Source organism: Equus caballus, chromosome 12, assembly GCF_041296265.1.
Source record: "Equus caballus isolate H_3958 breed thoroughbred chromosome 12, TB-T2T, whole genome shotgun sequence".
In the NCBI taxonomy this organism is placed as follows: Eukaryota; Metazoa; Chordata; class Mammalia; order Perissodactyla; family Equidae; genus Equus; species Equus caballus.
In genome coordinates, this window is record NC_091695.1 from 17056593 (window position 1) to 17078701 (window position 22109).

The window sequence follows — 22109 nt, forward strand, 5'->3', positions numbered from 1 at the left end:
CTTTGAAATTATTGTCATATATTTTACTGCTAAAAATGTTATAAACCCCTGAACTTATTATCAATCTTCCTTCAAGTGATTAATTTTTTAAAGTATTTAAGAAAAAAAGAAAACTGATCTGTTTTATCCATATACATTATTTCCATCTTTTCTATATCTCCTGATTTTTATATGATATTGTTTTCTTCAGCCTGAATAAATTCTTTTTGCATTTCTTGCAATGTAAGTCTGCTGGCTAGGGCTTTTTCCATCCCTCAAATACTGAGGTTTTTCCTGACTTGCATATACACAGGTTGAGACTACATTCAGCCCAGCAAAAAAATAGCTGAAAGGCTGAAAGAATGAGCAGAAATTTCAGCAGCTTCCCAGTGCAAAGGTATTGGAAAAGAGTTTGCAGCCCAAGTTCTGCCAGTTTAGAGTGACTAATTAAATGCATCAGACTTTCCATTGAAACCCAAGAAGGTCCATGCCTCAGGATTAGCATCTACATCTCAGGATTAAGGACTATACTATAGGACTTTTAGGCATTCCTCTACCAACTGGACTACTCTTCCTTCTTTACCCTTTATAATTTCCACCACTTATTAGTTCAGGTGGGTCAGTAGAGGCATTTCATTATATCTTTCCTACAAATAATATAAGTACAATTCTCAGGTAAAGCTCTAAATAAACTTCAATCAAGTTCTCCCACTCCAGCAAAAAGGGATTGAGTGCCTTATCCTAGCACCTACTAACTTAATGTCACAAATGAGAGAAATAGTTGGGTTTTATTCTCTAAAGTCAAGGCAATCTTATGGGGAAAGAATAATAATGTCCTTCTTAAGATTTATCACCCATTTGTGTGCTTCTTTCCTTTTTGTCATGATTTTCCCATTCAACCACTTATTACCCATCTGAACACAATTTCAGGTTTTGATTAAGTTATCATTATATGTGTTGTAAGGGGTATAATATGTTTTTGTGATACACTTCTTAGCCACTGGACATGGGGAAAATTGTGACTTGGTTCAGTAATATGTAATTTAGGGGAACAAATTGGTACACCATGTATTGTTCCAAGCTTGATAGCATTTTCATTCGTGTTTTGGATCACAGACTAACTGAAGTCCAAAGTGGAATTAAAAGATAATCCATTTGAGGCTACTGGGAGCTATGGCTAATGGTCTTTTGTAACATCCCTACAAGCTATGTGGTGATCCTTAGCCCTAACAAATCCTCCTCAAGTGATTTTAAACAGCTTTTCTGTTATTATTATAGCACATTAGTCTCTATCACATTGGTGACATTGGTTGACTTCGTGGTATATGTTGTTATTCTGCCCATTAGTATGTGTCATTTATCCCATATATTAAAGTGGCTATCTCCAGAGGGGAAGTAAAATGCATTCTATTCGTCTTTTTGAGTCAATACTTGGATTCTTTGAAGGATTGACATGACCCACTTTAACCTTCCTTCTGAGTACTCTAAGACCTTCCATAACATCATTCTGTGTCATGGACATGGTCATCCACTCATCAAGGGCTTATTTGTATGACAAAATGTTGAAGCTAATTGCTACAACCCATGGATTTGTAAATATCAAGACATTGCTCTGAAGGTGAGAACCAGTCTCCCTGCACTGATATATGCTGCTCACATATATAGTCACTGAGTAGACTTAATTTTGTCTTATTTGACCAAGGTTTTACCTTTCAGAGAGAATTTTCGAAGATTTCCATGTGAATCCTACCCTTTTGTTTGGGAACTTTCATTGGGAAATTAAGTATCTTGTGTTTCTTTTGCAGGAAGTGAATAATTACATTCTTATAACTTACAAATGAGTGAATGACAAACTCTACCAGAGGTTCTGTTTTGTTCTGAAAGTTATGTTTATGAATATGATATACTTTCCCTGAGCCACCTCCCAGAGCATTTTTTTATATATACTAATTCCATTTCATTAAAAAGCTTTGTTGTTCTACTCCATCTTTTTGAGAATGACCCTCTGACATCACCCATGACATAAAGGGCACTGGTGATACATTTAAGATGTGTCTACAAACATCCAATGACTTCTAGTTGTTGTCTTTCAAACAAGCTGCATTTGGCCACTGTATCAAAGAATTATTGACTCACAAATCCCAATGTTCCTTAAGGGTGACAGTATTAGACTTCTGCCAAAGTCTCCATGTTGCAAGCAGTTATATAGTAGATGCTTCTGAAAACATCTGAGCAATAGTATTATGGGATTCACTGACATTGCCTGAGTATCTTCCCATTTTGAATCTCCTAGAGCCAACGTCATTTCTTTCTTGTTACTAGGATATGAAAGGGATAGTGTTGAATTTGGTAGGGTTTGTAGATTGTCTCTAATGATCATGGACTATGTTATTTCCAGAAACTTGCCTGATTGGCTCAGCCTCTGTACTTTGGCTGGATTGATCAGTCATATTTCACTAACCATACGCATCATAGCTCTTATATCCTTCCAAGCTTCTTCCTTTGAAAAGCAAACTATGATGTCATCAACGTAATGAATACACTTACTTTGAGTGTGGTCATATCTAAACTACATTAAAAAATATGGCAGTATGTTAAGTACATATTTATTTGGGGAAAAATGGTAAACATATATTACATTCCTTTCCATATAAAAGCTAACTATGTCTGACATTCCTTTGATTCTAAAAGTTCATCTGTAAGCATAAAGATACACAAATTGCAATTAAATTTTGAAAGGATAATGAGCCATTCTAGATGATAATACAGATTACATTGTTGCAACAATTAAAATTATGTGGTACTGGTTCAAAAATAGATATATATATATGTAAATGAATAAAAGGGATTATAAATTAACCCAATTTCACATACATATTTAAAATGAGACTGTTTCAGTTAAGAGACTTTTGCTTGTAAATGACAGAAGAGTCAAATTGTTTTGAAATATAAAGATATTTGTTGATTGGCTAACATAACTGCAAACTTCAAACTTATGGAAGCTTCATAGTTAGTTGATAAAATGAATCAGTTATGTTATAAAAAGGTTCTTTTCTTTATTCACTATGTCCCATTTATCACAGTGTTGGATTTATCTTAACCTGCTCTCTTAGCACTAGAAGGATTGCTACCTGTAACAATTCAGAGAAAGGACTCTTTCTATGACTCTGGTAGACTTAATTGAACGTGATTATCAGGTGAAAATGGAAATGCTATAAAACGGTATTGGCAAGGAAGAATATTTTTGTCTCTCAGGTGATCCACTTGGCTACTTACTGCTACTCTATTCCAACTGTGACAGTAAATGAGAAAATACAGGAACTCTGGCCTGAGAAAAGCATAGGGAAGAGGTGATCAGACATTTTAGGGGTGAAGTTCTGGGCTACACATCTAGGTAAGTCACTGAGACCAGTCAAGATGTTAGTGGAAGAGGAACTGAGAATAGAATTGTGAGTGAAGGAAGAAGAAGATAAGTAGAAGTTAAAATTCTAAGATCAGCTGAGTGGCAAAGGACATGGTTTATTCTTCTAAGCATTCTCTTCTAACTTCCCCCAGAAAGAGGGTCCTAGATGAACTGTTCCCGTGATATAGATGAAGAAATGGATTCAAGCGGCATAAAGGGTCGACTGAGGTGAATGTGCTGATGTCCTACCCTGCTCTCCTCTTAGTAAAGAATAATATAATATATTGTTCCTGTTACTGGGAGTGCTGTTAGTAGACAATCTATTCAAGTTTAACTTCTTCAAAGTTCACATAAGCTTCAGGGATCCACCTTATCAAAGGTCTCATGCCCTTTCCCAGAGCAGTACCTCATTGCTTCCAGATAAATAACTAGGTTCAGGTGTCAGTAGAGCCCAAGTAGGAAATACAGTCTTGTTTTAGAAGGAAAGTTTTTTGATTAAAAAAATGCAGTATCTGGATAGTATATGTTGGCAATAACTGGAGTAACATGTGGAAATGGATCTCTTGGATATTGAAATAGAGGAGGGCAAAATATAAGGCTACATGGAGGAAAGTTTATTAGCATGGGGATATTCTCTCATGAATATACACAGCATATAGTATAATATGACTAGAGCGGACTAAGAACATACTGTATGCTACACATATAGGAGAGTATTCCAAACTTTCAGAGCAGGATATCCCAGGTGGCACCGTGACCCAGCCTTCAGTAGGCCATTCCAATGTTCTATTCAGCCAATTGCTTCTAGGTGATGAGTAACATGGTTATGCCAGTGAATTCTATGGTGGTGAGCAATTTGCTTTACTTTATTTTCTCTAAAATCTGTCTCCTGATTAGAGAAGACAATGAGTGGAGTACCATGGCAATGGATAATGGGTTCAGATCCGTGAATAATGAAGCAGGCTGAATCACTGCTTGTAGCAGGGACAAATATATATCTAGAATCTGTGATGACTAGATGCTGTCTCCTCCAGGTTGAAGAGTTTCAATGAAGTAAGCTGCCACAGTCGTTGGTTGGTTTCCCTAGAGAATTGTGCCCTATGAGGGAGTCAGTGATGGACTTTACTAACAGAATTTTGGACATTTAGCAGTGATAGTAGCCAGACCATGAATGCTGAAAGCCACATCATGTTGAGACTGTGTAGAACACTCATTTCTGCCACAGGGACCACAAAAGTGCCTGGGGAAAAACGCTGACTGACATTCATAAGACAGGTCATTTTGTCAACCAGACTTTCGAGAGCCTTCTCTGCAGTGCCTTCTCTGTGACAGGCACTTATATGAGAAACAAACATTGCTGTATTTGGTGTCCATTCTGAGTGATCCATCCACATACTGCTCTTCCAGACTGCTTCGTCATCCATTCTTCCATTTTTCCTTTCCTTCAATAGTTTATGAAATCTATGGTCACTATCCTTGAGTCGGTGTAGATCCATGAGTCAACCATTTCTCTTTCCATGTGAAGTGGAAAACCATATGTACTGCTCCAAATACTGCTTACTAGGAGGGTTTCCTTCACTACAATCCTTCAAGATCTCCCTCAAGTGAGACTGCGGTGCAGCAGTTGTCCACTTTTGCCTATTGTTACCATGCTATGCAGATTTATTCATACACTTGCTGTTATTGTTATTCTCTCCATCCCACTGCTTATTTTAGTTTTACTTTTCTGTCATTTTAATATCTTCTTGAATATATGTTTAGTGCATTGGTTTTTCAAGATTTATCAATTTTTAGTGCATGCAAATAAAATTTTAGCTGACTCTCACAGCTTTGCTGTGCTGTGCTTTCATCATTCTTAAGCTCTAAATATTTTCTAATTTCTGATGTGATTTATTGTACCCAGGGGTGATTTAGAAATGCAGTGCTTAATTTTCAAACATATAGGAATTTTCTGGTTACTTTTAGGTTTTTATTTTCTAGCTTATTTTCTTCATGGTCAGAGACATATTTTATGATTGTAATTCAATGAAATTTGTTAAGAATTGCTTTATGACCCAGTATATAATCAATTTTGAAAAATATTCCCTCTGCACTTGAAAAGAAGATGGATTTTGCAGTTGTTGGATGTATTGTTTTCTTACGTCATAGGTCACATTTGCTAATAATGTTTTTTAAATTTTTTATATCTCTATGAACTTTTTGTTGTGTGCATGTTCTTGCAGTTACTGAGAGTTGTGCTGATATCTACTTCTATTATTGCTGATTTATCTATTATTTCTTTCAAGCCAATATAGTTTTTCAAAACATATATTAGGAAGCTATGTTTTTAGTCACATACCCATTTATAATTGCTACATATTTCTGCTATATTGACTTTTTGCTCTTGTAGAACTTTTATATGTGGAAATGCTTCTTGCCTTGAAGCCTGTTTTCTTTCTGATGGCAGTATAGAAAAAGTGCCCCTTTTCTGGCTAAAATTTATTCCACTATATTATTTTCATCTTTTATCCTCTTATGTATGATGTTTATCTTGTAAGGCTCATGCCAATGAGTTTGTTTTCTTTTGGCACTATGAAGACATAATTCCTCTATCTTCTTGCTTTCTATCCTTTTAAGAGATTGGTTGTCAGTATTATTGTTACTTCCTTGAATGCAATAAGTCCTTAAGGCTTTCTCTTTGTCTTTGGTTTTATTATGCCCTAAGTTTTCTATTTATCCTTTTTTTGAAATTTATCATTTTTAAAAATTAATTAAAGTTTTTGCTGAGGAAGATTCAGCCTGAGCTAACATCTCCTGCTCATCTTCCTCTTTTTGTATGTGAGCCACCACCAGAGGATAACCAGTGACAGACAAGTGGTATAGGCCTGTGCCCAGCCTCTGAAGCAGTGCATGCTGAACTTAACCACTAGGCCACCAGGGCTGGCCCCTCAAAATCATCATTTAAAAATTTTATTCTTCATGAGATTCGTAACTCTGTATGAATGTACATCTTAATGCCTTTCAATAGTTTTGGGAAAAATTCAGTCCTATCCTCAAATATTTTGCCTACCTTGTCTCTTTTTCTTCTCTTTCTTAAATTATAACTAAGTTAAAAGTATGTTGAAGCTAGGCGCTGTACCTTTTAGTGTCTTTTATGCTATTTCCTGCATTGTCCACCTTTTTACCTCTCTCTTATTTGCATATTCTGCATATTCTCTTCCAATCGTTCTCCCCATTTATTAATTCCCTATTCATATGTGTTTAATCTGCTGTTAAACCCAATAATTGAGTTCTTAATTTCAGTTATATATTTTAGTTTTCAAATTTCTTTGATTCAATTTGTTATGCATCTTGCGCTTTAATTATTTGAACATACTAAATTTGTTTTGAAATGCTTGTTTTTTCCTAGTCTGGATCATCTATATCTGTTTCTATTGCTATTGCTTTTCAATTAAGCCTTGTATTCTCCTATGTTTTGTTATCTTCTTTTTTGTGCCAGATTTTATATTCAAAAAGTTGTAGAGATAATTCAAGGATTTTATGGTGTTTTCATCCTTAAAAGAGATTTCATTTTGTTTCTACTTGGGAGCTAGGTTTGGGCGAAAGCAAGAACACAGATAATCTCATCAAGAAATTAGATGATTCAAGCTGCGCTTGAGTTTCTCTGAGAACTACTCTATTTTCTCTTCACCCTGACTTCAACAGTAAAGCCCGTTATGGTCTTAAATGAGAACCTGGTTATTTTACAAAAGCATCTTTTCCTTTTTTTCTTTTTGTGAGAAATATTAGCCCTGAATTAATATCTGTTGCCAATTCTCCTTTATTTCCCTTGAGGAAGATTAGCCCTGAGCTAACATCTGTGCCAATCTTCCTCTACTTTGTATGTGGGATACCTTTAGCTCATGGCTGATGGGTGAAGTAGGTCTGCACCTGGGATCCAAACCTGTGAACCCAGGCCACTGAAATGGAACATGTGGCACTTTAACCACTCGGCCACGGAGCCGGCCCCAAGCTTCTTTTCCTTGATAGACGTTGAATCCCATTTGTTGTCCCCCAGGGTAAAGTGTCTGAAGGAAGTTCCACTTAGCTTTTCAGCTTTTCATTTGTGGTTTTGAGAATTAGCTCACATCCTCATAGAGAAAAGAAGCCAGGAAATGCAGGGTCAAGCTCTCTGGTTTCTCTTCTCTTAAAAATATTGACCCTACAGATCCTTGATTCCTTATTAGATCTCAATGCTTTTAAACACATGCATTTTATATTTCTCTAGCTCTTCCAGCTTCTCTTATTGGGAGATTTGGTGCAAAATAAGCCGTTCTTGCTTTTCCATTGACAAATAGAGTCTCTCCATTGAGTTCTCTAGTTTGGGAATGGATGTGGTTTATAGAGAATTACCATGAATTATTAACTATTTTAAGGCAATGTCTATGTCATTCAGTATTTTCAGTGTTGGAGCACATAAATTCAGCTTCGGGGCTGCTGTAGACATCATCTATCTAGCAAATTCTTTCACTTTATTTAGCTATGCAGAAAGCATTAATAGTTTTTTTGCATTCAGCTTGGAGGGACATAGACAAATATATCTCTGCATATATTAGTTCTCCAGCTCTGAGTTGCAATTTAGTTCACCGTAAGCTTGATCATATCAGATGGTTCTCCTAAATTAAGGATAACTTCTATGTGTTTTGCCATTCACCAGTAAGAGAGGAACAGTGCTTACATGTACTCTTTAAATCTTAGAATTAATACATGTAACATTTGTAGTTGTTGGATTTCCTCCATTTGTTAGGTAAGCTGAAAACCTCCAACTTTTGGTGTGGCTTAGCACATAATAACGATCTTCAGTTGGTTCATATATGTATTTAATGACTCTTTACCTAAGACCCTTATGACCTGGAAAATGCAATATTAAACTAAATACAGTGGAGATGAACATGCTCAGTGGAGCCCATAGTAAGTCATGTTAAGACAAACAACAATGGAAGCTGTCAGAGATTTGAGGTACAGGCAGGCTCTTGCTGGAAAATAATATCTTTCTTGACAAAGTGTTACCCCATTGATATTGGACTAAAATTAAGGTACTGAACTGATGGACTGAAAATCATTATGATTCCACCTGACATGGATTCAGGCCTTGATCAACAATATCCACTCCAAACCAGAACTACAGATCTGTGATTACTTGTCTTTTGAAGAACTGAAACATCAACTTGAATTACTTTCCAGTCTCAAGGCTTTCTGCCTCTGAGCCTCAGGGCCTCTTGAGCAAAGGCTCTAACAGCTAGAGTAAGGACCTCCTTTGTTGGGGATATGAATGGATAAAGAAGACTGAAACTGGTTTTCCTTTCATTTTGGCTGAAATATTATTTGCCTTACCTAAATATTTCCTAATATGAAGATCAGAATTTATTACTTTGTTTAACAGTTTTTTCTTTTCAAACTGCTGGCTTTTCACATATTTGGCTGTTCGCTACTCTTTCTTGGCAAGAGCCAAATCTTTTTTTTCTCTAGGTATTGTTCTAGGGGAGAAAATTGTCCAGAAGAGGTTGCTTTATTTGCTTTTGTTCCAAATATTCTAACAAACTAATCTATAATGACCTTACATTAGCTCTCATTTAAAACAGTAATGATGTAAATACCACAGGCTGTGTCCACACAAATAAATGGAAGAATGATTTTCCTGATAGAATGGCCCAAGTGATTTCCAGGTTGGAGTCTATTTTCCACTCGTATCTAGTCCTGTAGGTGTTTTCTTGTTATATTTTCCTTTTCATAGATATCCCTCATTGCTTATAGAAGTTTAGGGAAGTTCCCACTTTCCTGGGATGAAGTTGGAGAGAGGTAGAGACATGTTTTTAATTAGGGAGGAAGACGCCTTAGGGATAAGCTGTTTGAATGATTGAAAGGCTAAAGGGCTTTACTATTATCAGGGGGAGTGCTCAGTCATTGGCTATTCTAGGAAGTCAAATCTCAACATTTGCCTTGTTAGGTACAGAGATACATTAATGGTCAGAGACATGAATGTCATCCTAAATCAACAAAGTAAAGTACCTTTTGGTAATTAACTGAGAAGAGATACATAGAAACAACCAATTTCAGTGTTTTTAAATTTGGGGGGTTTTTGTTTTGTCAAATAATGGGCTTGCCCAAGTTAATTTCCACTAATTAGGTCAGTTTCTACATAGTCATGAGAATATATCAGCTTTGTTTTTCTTTGAATAAATTTTCCCAGCAGGTGAGAATGTTTAATTATCTTTGCACAGTAAATATTTATGTTGTATTTGTGTCTTTCTATTCTAGGCATCCACACTGAATACTCCTACATTTATCTAAAAGCTTCAGATGATGGGGAGCCTGCATGGAAATATGGAAAATGTGGCCACTTGAAACTATTTCTAGATCCACTGATCAGCCATACGTTATTATGTATTCTATGGTAACACATAGATGCATGAGGTATATACAGTTACCTCATGTGAAGGAGGGAAGCACTGATTTTGAAGACTGAGGAAAAAAACGCAAGAGGTGAGTTCTTGTAACAAACAACAAGGGATATTAATTGAAAATTCATATATTTAATTTATATATATATTTAAATATAGTCAAGCCTTAAACATCATATATTTTCATTGGAGGAGGTCTGAATTTAGTAAAGTAAGCTAGCAAAACATAGAAATTAACCAGAATATACAAAATGTATTTGCTTTTGGTATTACAACCTGACTGATGTTCATTGTCCATTTTGCCAAATCACAAACAGAAACAGGTAATTGATTACACATACACTAATGGATCTATAATTTAGGTTCACGGGCTGTTATATTTTATGTGATATGTTTATATTTATAATTACTTTTAGATAGTTTTATTAGAGAATTTAAAATGATATATCGTGTGTTAGAATATAAAGGAATGAATGGCTATTTTGTTCTGGGGGCTTGATAAGAATTGTTATGTGTGAAGCTTTTAAAATTATCACAGCAACCATGTTTATACATATTCATAAATAAACCCATGTTCGGGGAAGGACCTTGCTTACTGTTACTTAACAAGGCATAAAACTGTAGTTATAAAGTACTATAGTAGTTTTCTACCTTAGGATTTTAATTTGTATATTTTCAAAAACATATTCTTAAGAAACTATGATAAATTATCTTCTTAAAATAGAGAAGTGTTAAGTTACTGGTTTAACTTGAAAGCCTAGTAATACTATCTTTTAGTTTTTATGGTATCAAATTTTGATGTCATACACTGTGGAGAATAGTTTATATAACTAATTTTCACATGTAAATAATTTACCTGGCTGATAGAAGATTCATCCTGGTGAAATTCTATATTGATGATTAATAAGAGTAAGAGCACTAGATTCTGCAGAAAGTAAGGAGTGAAAAAAATTAATTGGATATAGATGACCTACCCTTATGTTCTTCAACAGGTGAGCCTTTATCAATCCACAGCTTCAGCAATGACAGAACTTCTGAATTGAGTGGGAGCAGTGATGTGAGTGACCCTGTGGAATGCTCCTCACAGTGGGCTTCTAAAGAAAGCTCAGACTTTCCTGCACAAGTCCTCCCCCCACCAAATCCATATGAAGGGAATCAATTTGTCTATATTTGAGGTTTAGTAATTGTGTGATTTTTTTGAGCAGTGAATAATCTGAAAGTTTGGGTTTGTATTTGTAGTTATACAATTCTTCTCTCTTGTTATTTGTCATGTCTTCTCATTTTGTCATAACCATCAGACATAGAGTGAGAGAGCAATGCTTTTTTTACCTCTAGAATTTCCTTCTACTACGATGTGCTGTTTATTTGGTATGGCTTCGTACAAAGCCTCCTGAGGAACCCCTGGGAGCCTCAAGGAGTTGGGGCTTTCAGCACTTGCTCACTAAAGGAAGTATTTGTGAAGATGTTTTTAAAGACTATGACCTCACTTAATTATCACATTAATATTATTATCACATATGGATATCAGTTTCTTAAATATAATTTGTACTTCCTGATTTGATCCTTCTTTTCTTTTCTTTTCTACTTTTTTTCTGGTATTCTGCTTGCTTCTGGTTAAAATACATCTAGTCAAAACACTTACATGAATAGGTAAATCTTACTACTCATACATAACAAAATAGATAATTCCTAAGACATACCATCTTATCTTATGCCCCAATTGGGATTCATAAACTATAGATATAATATTTTTTTATCCTGCAGTATGTCTATAATTCTTATCAAATTGACAAAGATCCAGATGTCTTGTTCTGATACAATGTTCATAGTGAAGAACTCAAGAACATTAATAATAGCTGTCATCCGTTGAGCCTTTATCAGATGCCAGGCACTTACCCTGTTCTAGACACTTTACTTGTAATGAAACAACAATCCAAAAGAGTAGACATAATTGGTATCTCCATTCTAAATATGATGAAACTGAGGCACAGAGAGGTTTATTAAGTTGCCCAAGGTCAACTAGATGGTAGGTGTCAAAGCTGGGATTCCAACACAAAACGTGCAGCTCCAGAGTCCACATTACTCCCCACAGTGCTGTGCTCTCTCTCTTTGAGAGAGAATCTTAAATAGGTACACACTGAATGAGAAACTTATAGTCAATATTTGGTCTCCATAATTATCAAATCCCATTACCGCTGGCTAGCTTTTTTAAAGTAATAGTGATAAGTATGGAAAATTTTATTTAATTATAAAAATAGGAATAAAGAAAATAAAATTGTCTGCAGAATAGTATAAGGTGGATCTGCACTAATAGTATCATAGATAGTTGGACTGAAAAGGATTCTGACAATGTCTAGTTCAAACCCTTTGTTTTCCAATGAGCAAACTAAGAAGACTTGTAATTACATTTTGCAAATGACCCAAACTCATGCCTTTTTACGCTGAACTTGGACTTTTCCCTTGAGTATGCTGCTTTTTCAAATCTGAGCACTGAAGTTCTGTCTTGAGCTCTCTCAGTACCTAAGAAGCGTTGTAAATAAAACTGTGTCCCATTGTCTTCTACTTCTCTTGCCAGTGTCTTCGACCTCTCTTTCCTCTACCTCTATTTTCTCCTCCCTCACTACCTTTCTCATCCCAAGAGTTTTGAATAAAAAGATACTACCTGTTAACATAATAGTTGGTGAAAGTCATGAGCTATTTCATTTCAGTTCAAAAATATTTGGTGAAAATTTAGGTAGTGTTCCGTGTGTTAAGATTTGTGTGACATGCAATGATTAAATGGAGAGAATTACAACTGCTTAAGAAGCTGACAGAGGGTCAGACCACATAGTTGCCATAGGGAGCAAAAACTTTAAATGATTTTGTGGTTATTTGACACAGTTCAAAGTCTAGTTTCTTTAAATTTAATGAGAGATTAATGAAGACTGTACCTCCTTTGAAACATGAAGGATTGAATATCTAATAGCAGAATATCATACTATTGGGTGGGTTAGTCCAGAAGAGGAATTATTTTTGGTGTTACGTAGATCATATTGTTACGGTGCTCACCACAAACACTACCAACTCAAAGGTCTGACTTCACGCCAATTTATTTAGAGTTTATCATCACCAGCAGAGAGTAAGTTTCTAGAGAGTAGGAACCCTTTCCTTGTTCATCATTGCTGACTTTTATGCCAAGAACTGACACAGTTTAAATAAAGCTTTATTAAATGTAAGATTCAATTGTTGGGCCTTTGATTGTGCTTCTTCACAGAAGATCCACGAAGACTTTTAGATAGAACCTCTTTCTGGTAGTCCCAACAAAATCGTCTGAGGAGAAGTAGAATTGTCAAAGGAAGAAGTAATGGGTTCTTTGGTAGAAGAACTCAATAGATATTTACTAAATGTTTATTGCGCGTAAACCACTATAGAAGACATAATGGTGAAGGTGTGCCTGTAACATGATGGATGTGTTCATAGTCATGTTCACAATTTCATTTCAGGTTCTGTTCTTCTGAGCTCTAATCCCTGAGACAAGCCTTATAGAAGAGTAAATGGGACATAGTAACAATGTAACAGAATTTGTCCTCCTGGGCCTCACTCGGGATCCTGAGGGGCAAAAAGCATTATTTGTCCTGTTTTTACTCATCTACATTGTGACAATGGTGGGCAACCTGCTCATTGTGGTGACTGTCTTTGCCAGCCCTTCTCTGGACTCCCCAATGTACTACTTCCTTGCCTATCTATCACTCATGGATGCAATTTATTCCACTGTCATTTCACCCAAATTGATTATAGATTTACTTTTTGACAAAAAGACAATTTCCTTCCCAGGTTGCATGGGACAGCTCTTTCTAGAACACTTATTTGGAGGTGCTGAGGTCTTCATTCTGGTGGCAATGGCCTATGATCGCTATGTGGCCATCTGTAAGCCGCTGCACTACTTGACTGTCATGAATCAACACGTTTGCATCCTGCTGGTGGTGGTGGCCTGGGTGGGAGGTTTTTTGCACTCTGTGGTTCAACTTCTCTTTGTGTGCAGTCTCCCCTTTTGTGGCCCCAATGTCATTGACCACTTCATCTGTGACATGTACCCATTATTGGAACTTGCCTGCACTGACACCTACTTTGTAGGTTTCACTGTGGTTGCCAATGGTGGAGCAATCTGTATGGTCATCTTCATCCTTCTGCTAATCTCCTATGGAGTCGTCCTGAATTCCCTTAAAGCTCACAGTCAGGAAGGGAGGCGCAAAGTCCTGTCTACCTGCAGTTCCCACATCACGGTGGTTGTCCTCTTTTTTGTTCCCTGTATTTTCATGTATGTTAGACCTGTTTCCAACTTTCCCATTGATAAATCCATAACAGTGGTTTATACAATTATCACTCCCATGTTGAATCCTTTAATATACACCTTGAGAAATTCGGAGATGAAAAATGTCATGGAAAAACTCTGGTGTAAAAAATTAACCTCAGATGGAATAAGAATGTGTCACCCACTCTGAACACATTTGTTACTAGCTCTAAAATAACAAACAGGCAGTAAATTCTCACAATGAATGACTTAGTGAATTCAATGGATTCTCTAGGGATGCTTGTCTTTATTACACAAAAGCATCGCTAAAGTAGAATCGATTGTCCTTTGAGGTTAGAATGAATCTAATAGAGAAATTCTGGAGGATGAATAAAAGGCACAGATATTTGTCCTATTACAAAGAAAAATAAACTAAGTTCCACCTTGCAACTTTGTTTTTCTCAGTTTATATTGAAATAGGACTTTAGAAGAAAGAGTATTTTCTTTTCAAACGTGAAAAACAAGCTACCTTTGAAAATTTACTTTCACTCAAATTAATGAGTCAGCAGTTTGGCTAATACTCAGAACAAACTTCTGGGGCTGAAGTTCATGACTACGAGCCCATTGCTTTGCTGTGATGTGGGCTTCTTGGTTAGAGGCAATGTTGGGTGGGATTTAATGGCAATGAATAAAAAGAGTTTTGTGAATCCATGTACAGGAGTGCTATAAACAGAATGTGTCTATTCCTGTGAAAACAAATCACTGCTTTGCCTCTTTCATGATTAGCTGGTCTCATATAATAAATGTGATAGCAAATATCTGACTGGTGCTGTATCGTGTTCTCTGCAATGGGCTTTATTGATGCCAGTTTGACATTATGCTTCAGAGGCTGCCAGAAAAAGGTTGGTGAGGACAAATCCATATTTTTAAGCCCATGCATAATATTAGACTGCTATTAGATTCAGTTTTTACATCAATTCATTTAGCAAGCAGTGAGAGTGTTACTGGCTCTTAGTTAATATCAGCCCTGATATTTGTTCCCCTACAGTGAACCCACCATATACGAGTCAAAACTAAAACACACATTTGCAGTTCCCTGGTTCTTTAGTTACACTCATGTGTAAATGCTTGTTTCTTTAACCTCTGACTGCCTGAGCTTTACAACCAAATACAAGTTACAAATTGTTAAAGTCCAGATGGCCTCATGCTGGTCTCCCAGTAAAGTTGTGGCCAATCCCAGGACCTTGAAGTTCTTTTACAGAGAAACTAATGTCCAGAGAATATCAAGAAACTGAAGCTTCCCAGGCCCAACTCCTCAGCTTCCTGACGTCAGAGTCTACCTTCCACCATGGAGATAAACAGCCAAGGACACTCTTCTGAGAAATCCTTCCTTTGTCTCTTCCGCTGGAAGCAGCCCCAGACATAGGCCGATGGGAAAATGCTGACCGAGAATGCCAAAGCCCCCCTCCCATAGCTAAAACCCCAAATAAAACCCCCTACCTGTTTCTTAACAGGGAGAGAGCAATTTTTGAGGCACTAGCTCTTGCTTTTATCCCTCTGCCTGGCAAAGTAAAGCCTTTCCTTTTTCACTTGAGACTCTTGTTCTCGTTATTTGGATTGGTGTCGGGATCAGAGACCAAACTTTCGGTAACAAGAGCTTGGAAAGAACTTGACTGATATTCATAGATGGGTCATCTTGTCAACTTGCCCATCAAGAGTTTCTCCTGGATTGTCTGGTGGGCATTTATGTGGAACAAATGTCTTTACACATCACACTCATTCTAAAAGGTCTGTTCACTGCCTTATTATGTTCCGTACATTTTTGTCACCAAACTTTCAATCTTTTTCTTTCTAAGTTCCTGACCAGCTGGCCAAGCCAAGAATTGGGTAGATCAATGCCTCAGGTCATCTCTTCCTTGCAAATTCTACAACCAGATATGCCTCCTTAAAAAATGCTTACTGGGGTTATTTCCTTTCACTGCTCCCTTTTGTGACCATTCTTGTAGGACCATATGCTATAATAATATTTTTCCTGAAGTCAGGGCACTGTGTAAATCCATATACATAAGTGATTTTTTTTTGCCTTTAAAAAAAATCTGATTCTCTTAGGTGACCTTTTTTGATACCCTAGGTGTGAATGAGAGAGAAGTGATGAAGCAAAAGGAGCAGTTAATAAGGAAATTTAAAAATAGACGACCAAGTTTTAATCTTTAAAAAACACTTTATTTTTATTTTTATGAAAGATTTTATTTTTTTCCTTTTTCTCCCCAAAGCCCTCCGGTAAATAGTTGTATATTCTTAGTTGTAGGTTCTTCTAGTTGTGGCATGTCGGACGCCGCCTCAGCGTGGCTTAGATGAGTGGTGCCGTGTCCACACCCAGGATTCGAACCGACGAAACACTGGGCCACCTGCTGCAGAGCACGTGAACTTAACCACTCGGCCACGGGGCTAGCCCCAAAGCACTTTATTCTTAAAGCAGTTTTTAGTTCACAGCAAAATTGAGTGGAATATGCAGAGACCCTATATATCCCCCGTCCCAAAATAGGCAAAATCTCCTCTATTATTGACATCCTACAACACAGTGGTATATTTGCTACATTTGATGGATCTACATTATAACATCATTTCACCTCTAGTCCATAGGTTACATTAGGATTCACTCTTGACATTTAACTTCTTGTAAGTTTGAAAAAATGTACAATGACATGAATCCACCACTGTACTATTGTATAGAGTAGATTCACTGTCCTAAAAATCCTCTCTGCTCTGCCTGTTCTTCCTTCCCTCCCCATTAACCTGTAACAAACACTGATCTTTTTACTGTCTCCATAGTTTTCTCTTTTCCAAAATGTGATACAGTTAGTATAATACAGCATGTAGTCTTTTCGGATTGGCTTACTTCACTAAGTAATATGCATGTAAGTTTCCTCCATGTCTTCATGTTTTTATAGCTCATTTCTCTTTATTGTTGAATAACATTCTCTTGTCTGGATATACCAGTTTATTTATCCATTCTTCTACTGAAGGACATCTTGGTTGTTTGGGAAACTATGACAGGGTTTGGCAATTATGAATGAGGCTGCTATAAACATCCATGTAAGACTTCTTTGTGGATGAAAGTTTTCAACTTCTTTGGATAAATACTAAAGAACATGATTGCAGGAATGTATGGTAAGAGTATGTTTTAGTTTTGTAAGAAACTGTCAAATGTCTTCTAAAGTGGTTTCACCATTTTGCATTCCTACCAACAATGAATGAAGAGTTCTTGTTCTACGTTCTTGCCAACATTTGGTGCTGCCTGTGTTTTGTATTTTGGCCATTCTAATAGGTGTGTAGTAGTATCTCATTGTTAATTTAATTTGCAATAGCCTAATGACACAGGATGTTGAACACTTTTCCATATACTTACTTCTGCAGAAGTATACTGAATATCTTCTTTGGTGAGGTGTCTGTTAAGGCTTTTCCTCACTTTTTGATATGATTGTTCGCTTTCTTATCATTGAATTTTAAGAGTTCTTTGTATATTTTGGCAAAAGACCTTTATTAGATATAACTTGCAAATATTTCTCCCAGTCTGTAGCTTGTCTGCTCATTCTCTTGCATTGACTTTTACAAAGCACAAGTTTTACATTTTCATAAGGTCCAGTTTATTATTATTTTCATTCGTGGATCCCACTTTCCATGTTGTAACTAAAAAGTCATTGCCAGACTAAAGATCATCTCTATTTTCTCCTATCTTATATTCTAATGGTTTTATATTTTTGCATTTTATGATCCATTTTGAGTTCATTTTTCTGAAGAGTATAAGGTCTCTGTCTAGATTTATTTTTTTGAATGTGTGTCCAGTTGTTCTAGCACCATTTGTTGAAAAACTATCTTTGCTCCATTATACTGTCTGTTCCTTTGTCAAAGATCAGTCGACCATATTTATAAGGGTCTGTTTCTGGGCTCTCTCTTCCGCTCTGTGGATCTATTTATGTATTTTTTCATCACGACCAGACTGTATTCTTTATTGTAGCTTTATAGCAAATTTTGAAGTCGAGGGTATCAGTCCTCCAGCTTTGTTCTCCTTCAATATTGATTTGACTATTCTGAGTCTTTCACTTCTCCATATAAACTTTAGAATCATTTGGTTGATATCCAGAAAAGGAATTGCTGGAATTTTGATGGGGATTCCATTGAATCTATGGTCAAGTTAGGAAGAACAGGTACCTTGACAATACTGAGATTTCTCATTCATGAAAGTGGAATATTTTTCCATTTATCTATTTCCTGTTTGATATCCTTCATTAGAATTTTGTCATTTTCCTCATATAAGTCTTATAATATGTATTTTGCTAGATTTATACTTAAGTATTTCATTTTTGGGGGAGGTGTTAGTGTAAATAGTGATGTGCTTTTCATTTCAAATTCCATTTTTTCATTGCTAGTATATATTAATCTTGTATCCTTGAACCTGGCTATAATCTCTTATTAGTTCCAGGAGTTTCTTAAAATCAATTTGGTTAGATTTTCTACATAGATGGTCATACCATCTGTGAGCAGACAGTTTTATGTCTTCCTTCCTACCTCCATATCTTTTATTTCCTTTTCTTGTCTTATTGTATTAGCTATGATTTTCAGTACAATTTGAAAAGCAATGGTGGGAGGGGACATCCTTGTCTTGTTCCTGATCTTAGCAGGTAAGCTGTGAGTTTCTCACGTTAAATATGATATTAGCTGTAAGGTATTTTGCAGATATTCTTTATCAAGTTGAAGAAGTTCCTTTCTATTCCTATTTCCCAACAATTTTTATCATGAATGGGTGTTGAATTTTGTCAGATGATTTTTCTGAATCTATTTATATGATCATGTGATTTTTCTTCTTGAGCCTGTTGATGTGATGGATTATATTCATTGATTTCAAATGGTGAACCAGCCTTGCACACCTGGGATAAGCCCCACTTGGTCATGAAGTATAATTGCTTTTATACATTGTTGGATTTGATTTGCGGATATTTTGTTGAGGAGTTTTGTGTCTATGTTCATGAGAGATACTGGTCTGTAGTTTTATTTTCTTTTAATATGTTGGTCTGATTTTGGTATCAGGGTAATGATAATCTCACAGAATGATCATCTTAGACGTTGTTGATTTTTCACTTTATTCACCTTTTTACTGGTTGTTAGGATGGAGTGGCGACTTTTAAGTTCCCAATGTGCCCTACTGGCTATGGAAATTTGAGTCCATGCTAAAGCAAATTACTTGTGCCTTCTGCACCTGTTTGAGCCGATAAATATATATATCATTTCTTTTTAAAATAGCAAGCAGTTATACATACACATTTTAGTAATTTGTTGGATAAAATAACACCTTTTTAACAATGAACATTTTTGTTCTCATTGTCTCTTGGAATCCCGTGGTTGAATTTTGTCTGTATCAAAGCCTGTTAGCAAGCCTTGAATTGCTTTGTCAACAGGAGAATTTTTGCCAAAGGAAGAGTGTAATGAGTCATTAAAAATCCTAAGTGTCTACACTGTGAGTCTCCTATGGATGTTTACCAGATACACAGATTATATCACTTTATGACCTGAAAAATTTCCAGTGTGATTCATCTTCAATGTCACAAGGTTCATTTTTCAGGGTAAATTTTACTACAACCAGGATCTTCTGTAGAGTCTTCTCTTGCTCTAAACTCACTCAAAATTTGCAACTTTTTAGGTAACCCCATAAACTGATGTATATATCCAATGTGTTATATGTTGCTTTCAAAATCTGAAAAGTGAAGGGAAGCACTTCCAGAATGGTGGAATGATGGTCTATGAAAATTCATTCCTTCATGAAAAAAATGAAAGTACTAGTAAAAATCATCAAAATAAACTTTTTTGGAGATCTGGAAATTAATAAAAGACTTTCAATAATCTAGGGATTGTTTATTTTTTTTAAAAAAAAAAGCTGAATGCTGGAAACAACGCTGAGTTCTGTGGCATTTTAACTCTCCCTATTACATACCCCTCTCCCCAGGACCTTAGAACTTTTGCAATCATGATACCCATGAAAACCAGGAGTCTGATATTCATTGGAGGGGGCTGAACAGGTTGAGTCCTCCAGACTTCGCTTCAAGAGATTTGTTTTATCTTTCAGCACCTTATAGTCTCCATCTGCAGGGCTTGTTTTTATCTAATCTGACTCAGAGCTCATGCTGTCAGGAAATTTTCTCTAAGGCATTTATCTAAGAAAAATCGAACGCAAAACATCTAACATCCCAGTTTCCCAAGGTGAAAATAATAAATGGGACAAACAAGAAGCTGACCCAAAAACTTAACAGAAAAATCTGTGGAATGAGATATCGATAGAGGAGTTTGAAAAGCCCCTATATATCCCTGGGACTCTAGAAGGCCATGTGCATGCCCATGCCTGTATGAATTCTCAGGAATTACCTAAGAAAGCTCTAACCTTTCAATGTCAACTAACCTTGAGGCTCTGCACAAAGGAAGTGAAGGGTAGAGTATAGTTGTAAACTTCTTGCTGGACCATTGAAGACATGCCCCAATATACACACATAATCCCTCGTTAGGCCTGGGAGACTGATGGTTTAACACATTTAAGGAAATTGCCAACCAATAATTAGCTGACCACTAAACAAACTGAGCAAAGACTTCAGGGGAAACTCATGACAAAGAATTCAGATGTTAAAATTAGTCCAGGAAAGTCAATGAAGGAACAAGTTGCAACAATAACAAACAGGAACTACAAGAAATTCTGAGCGGTAGTGGTGGGGTAAATATAATTTCCAGAGCTGCCGCATTATATTATTTAAATTTCTAGTTTTCATCAAAAAAGTAAGACAAGCAAAGAAACAGGAATGTATGACTCATACAAAGAAAAAAAACCTGCAATAGATACATACTGTCCCTAAGGCAGCCTCGATGGTGGACTTACTACACAAAGACTTTAAATTAGTTATTGAAAAATATTCAAAGAATTAAAAAAGCCATTTCTAAAGAGCTAAAGGAAAGAACTATAGAACAATGCTTCAACAACTAAATGATTTATAACAATCAATGAATGAAAATTTTTAAAAAGAACCAAAAGAAATTCTAGAGTTGAAAGTACAATAATTGAAAGGAAAAATCCATTAAAGTGGCTCAATATAAGAATAAACAATTGATGAGGTTAAAGGCAGGTCACTGAGATTATCCAGTCTGAGAGACGGAAAGAAAAAAGGATGCAGAAAAATGAACTGAGTCTCAGAGACCTGTGGAGAAACCACAAGAATACCAACATACACATATGAGGGTCCAAAAATAAGAGGAGATGGAGGTACAAGTAAAAAGAATATTTGAAAAAATGATTAAATTAAAAAAATTTGATGAAAATCATTTTTCTACACATCTATGAAGCTCGATGAAGGCCACCTAGGATAAACTTAAAGAGCTATACCAAGCACATCATAACCAAACTGTGGAGGCCAAAGAAAAAGAGAGAATCTTGAAAACTGCAAGAAGAGGCAACTCATTACCTACCTACAAGGTGTCCTCAATAAGATTGACAGACAATATCTCATCAAAAACCATGGAAGCCTGAAGACAGTGGATAACATACTCAATGTGCTGAAGGAGAAAAAAACACTGTCAGTCCAGAATTATACATCATGCAAAACCATCATTCAGAAATGAAGAAAATATATTCTCAGATAAATGAAAATTGACAGAAATCATTACTAGTAGATTTGCCCTAAAACAGACAGTAAAAGCAGTCCTTCAGGCTGAGAAGATAGCTCACTAGATAGTCTCTTGAATTCACAGGAAGAAATGAAGAGCACTGGTAAAAATATCTAAATAGGCAAACATAAAAGACAATATAAATATGTATATATATATTTGCTTCCCATTCTTTTATGATGTGATTTAAAAGACAATAGCATAAGCAAGTCAAAACCTATGTGAATGCCCTTATGGTATATAGAGATGTACTTTGTATGATGATAAGAGTACAAAGGAGAGGGAAAGAGAATGGAGCTATATAAAAGCAAACATTTTATTTAATCGCATATCATAA

The 22109-nt window shown here is 36.0% G+C and overlaps 1 long non-coding RNA gene and 1 pseudogene across 1 annotated transcript in view; both read left to right on the forward strand.

Annotated features, from left to right (window-relative positions):
* LOC138916622 (uncharacterized) overlaps window positions 1-11274 on the forward strand; it is a 30387-nt gene extending 19113 nt beyond the window's left edge. The window contains exons 2-3 of the long non-coding RNA XR_011423902.1: window positions 9659-9883; window positions 10794-11274. This is a non-coding gene — a long non-coding RNA (uncharacterized lncRNA). The remainder of the gene's footprint in view (window positions 1-9658; window positions 9884-10793) is intronic.
* A 1928-nt stretch (window positions 11275-13202) lies between these two features.
* On the forward strand, window positions 13203-14521 carry OR4A135P (olfactory receptor family 4 subfamily A member 135, pseudogene; annotated as a pseudogene).
* The last annotated feature ends 7588 nt before the right edge of the window (window positions 14522-22109 follow it).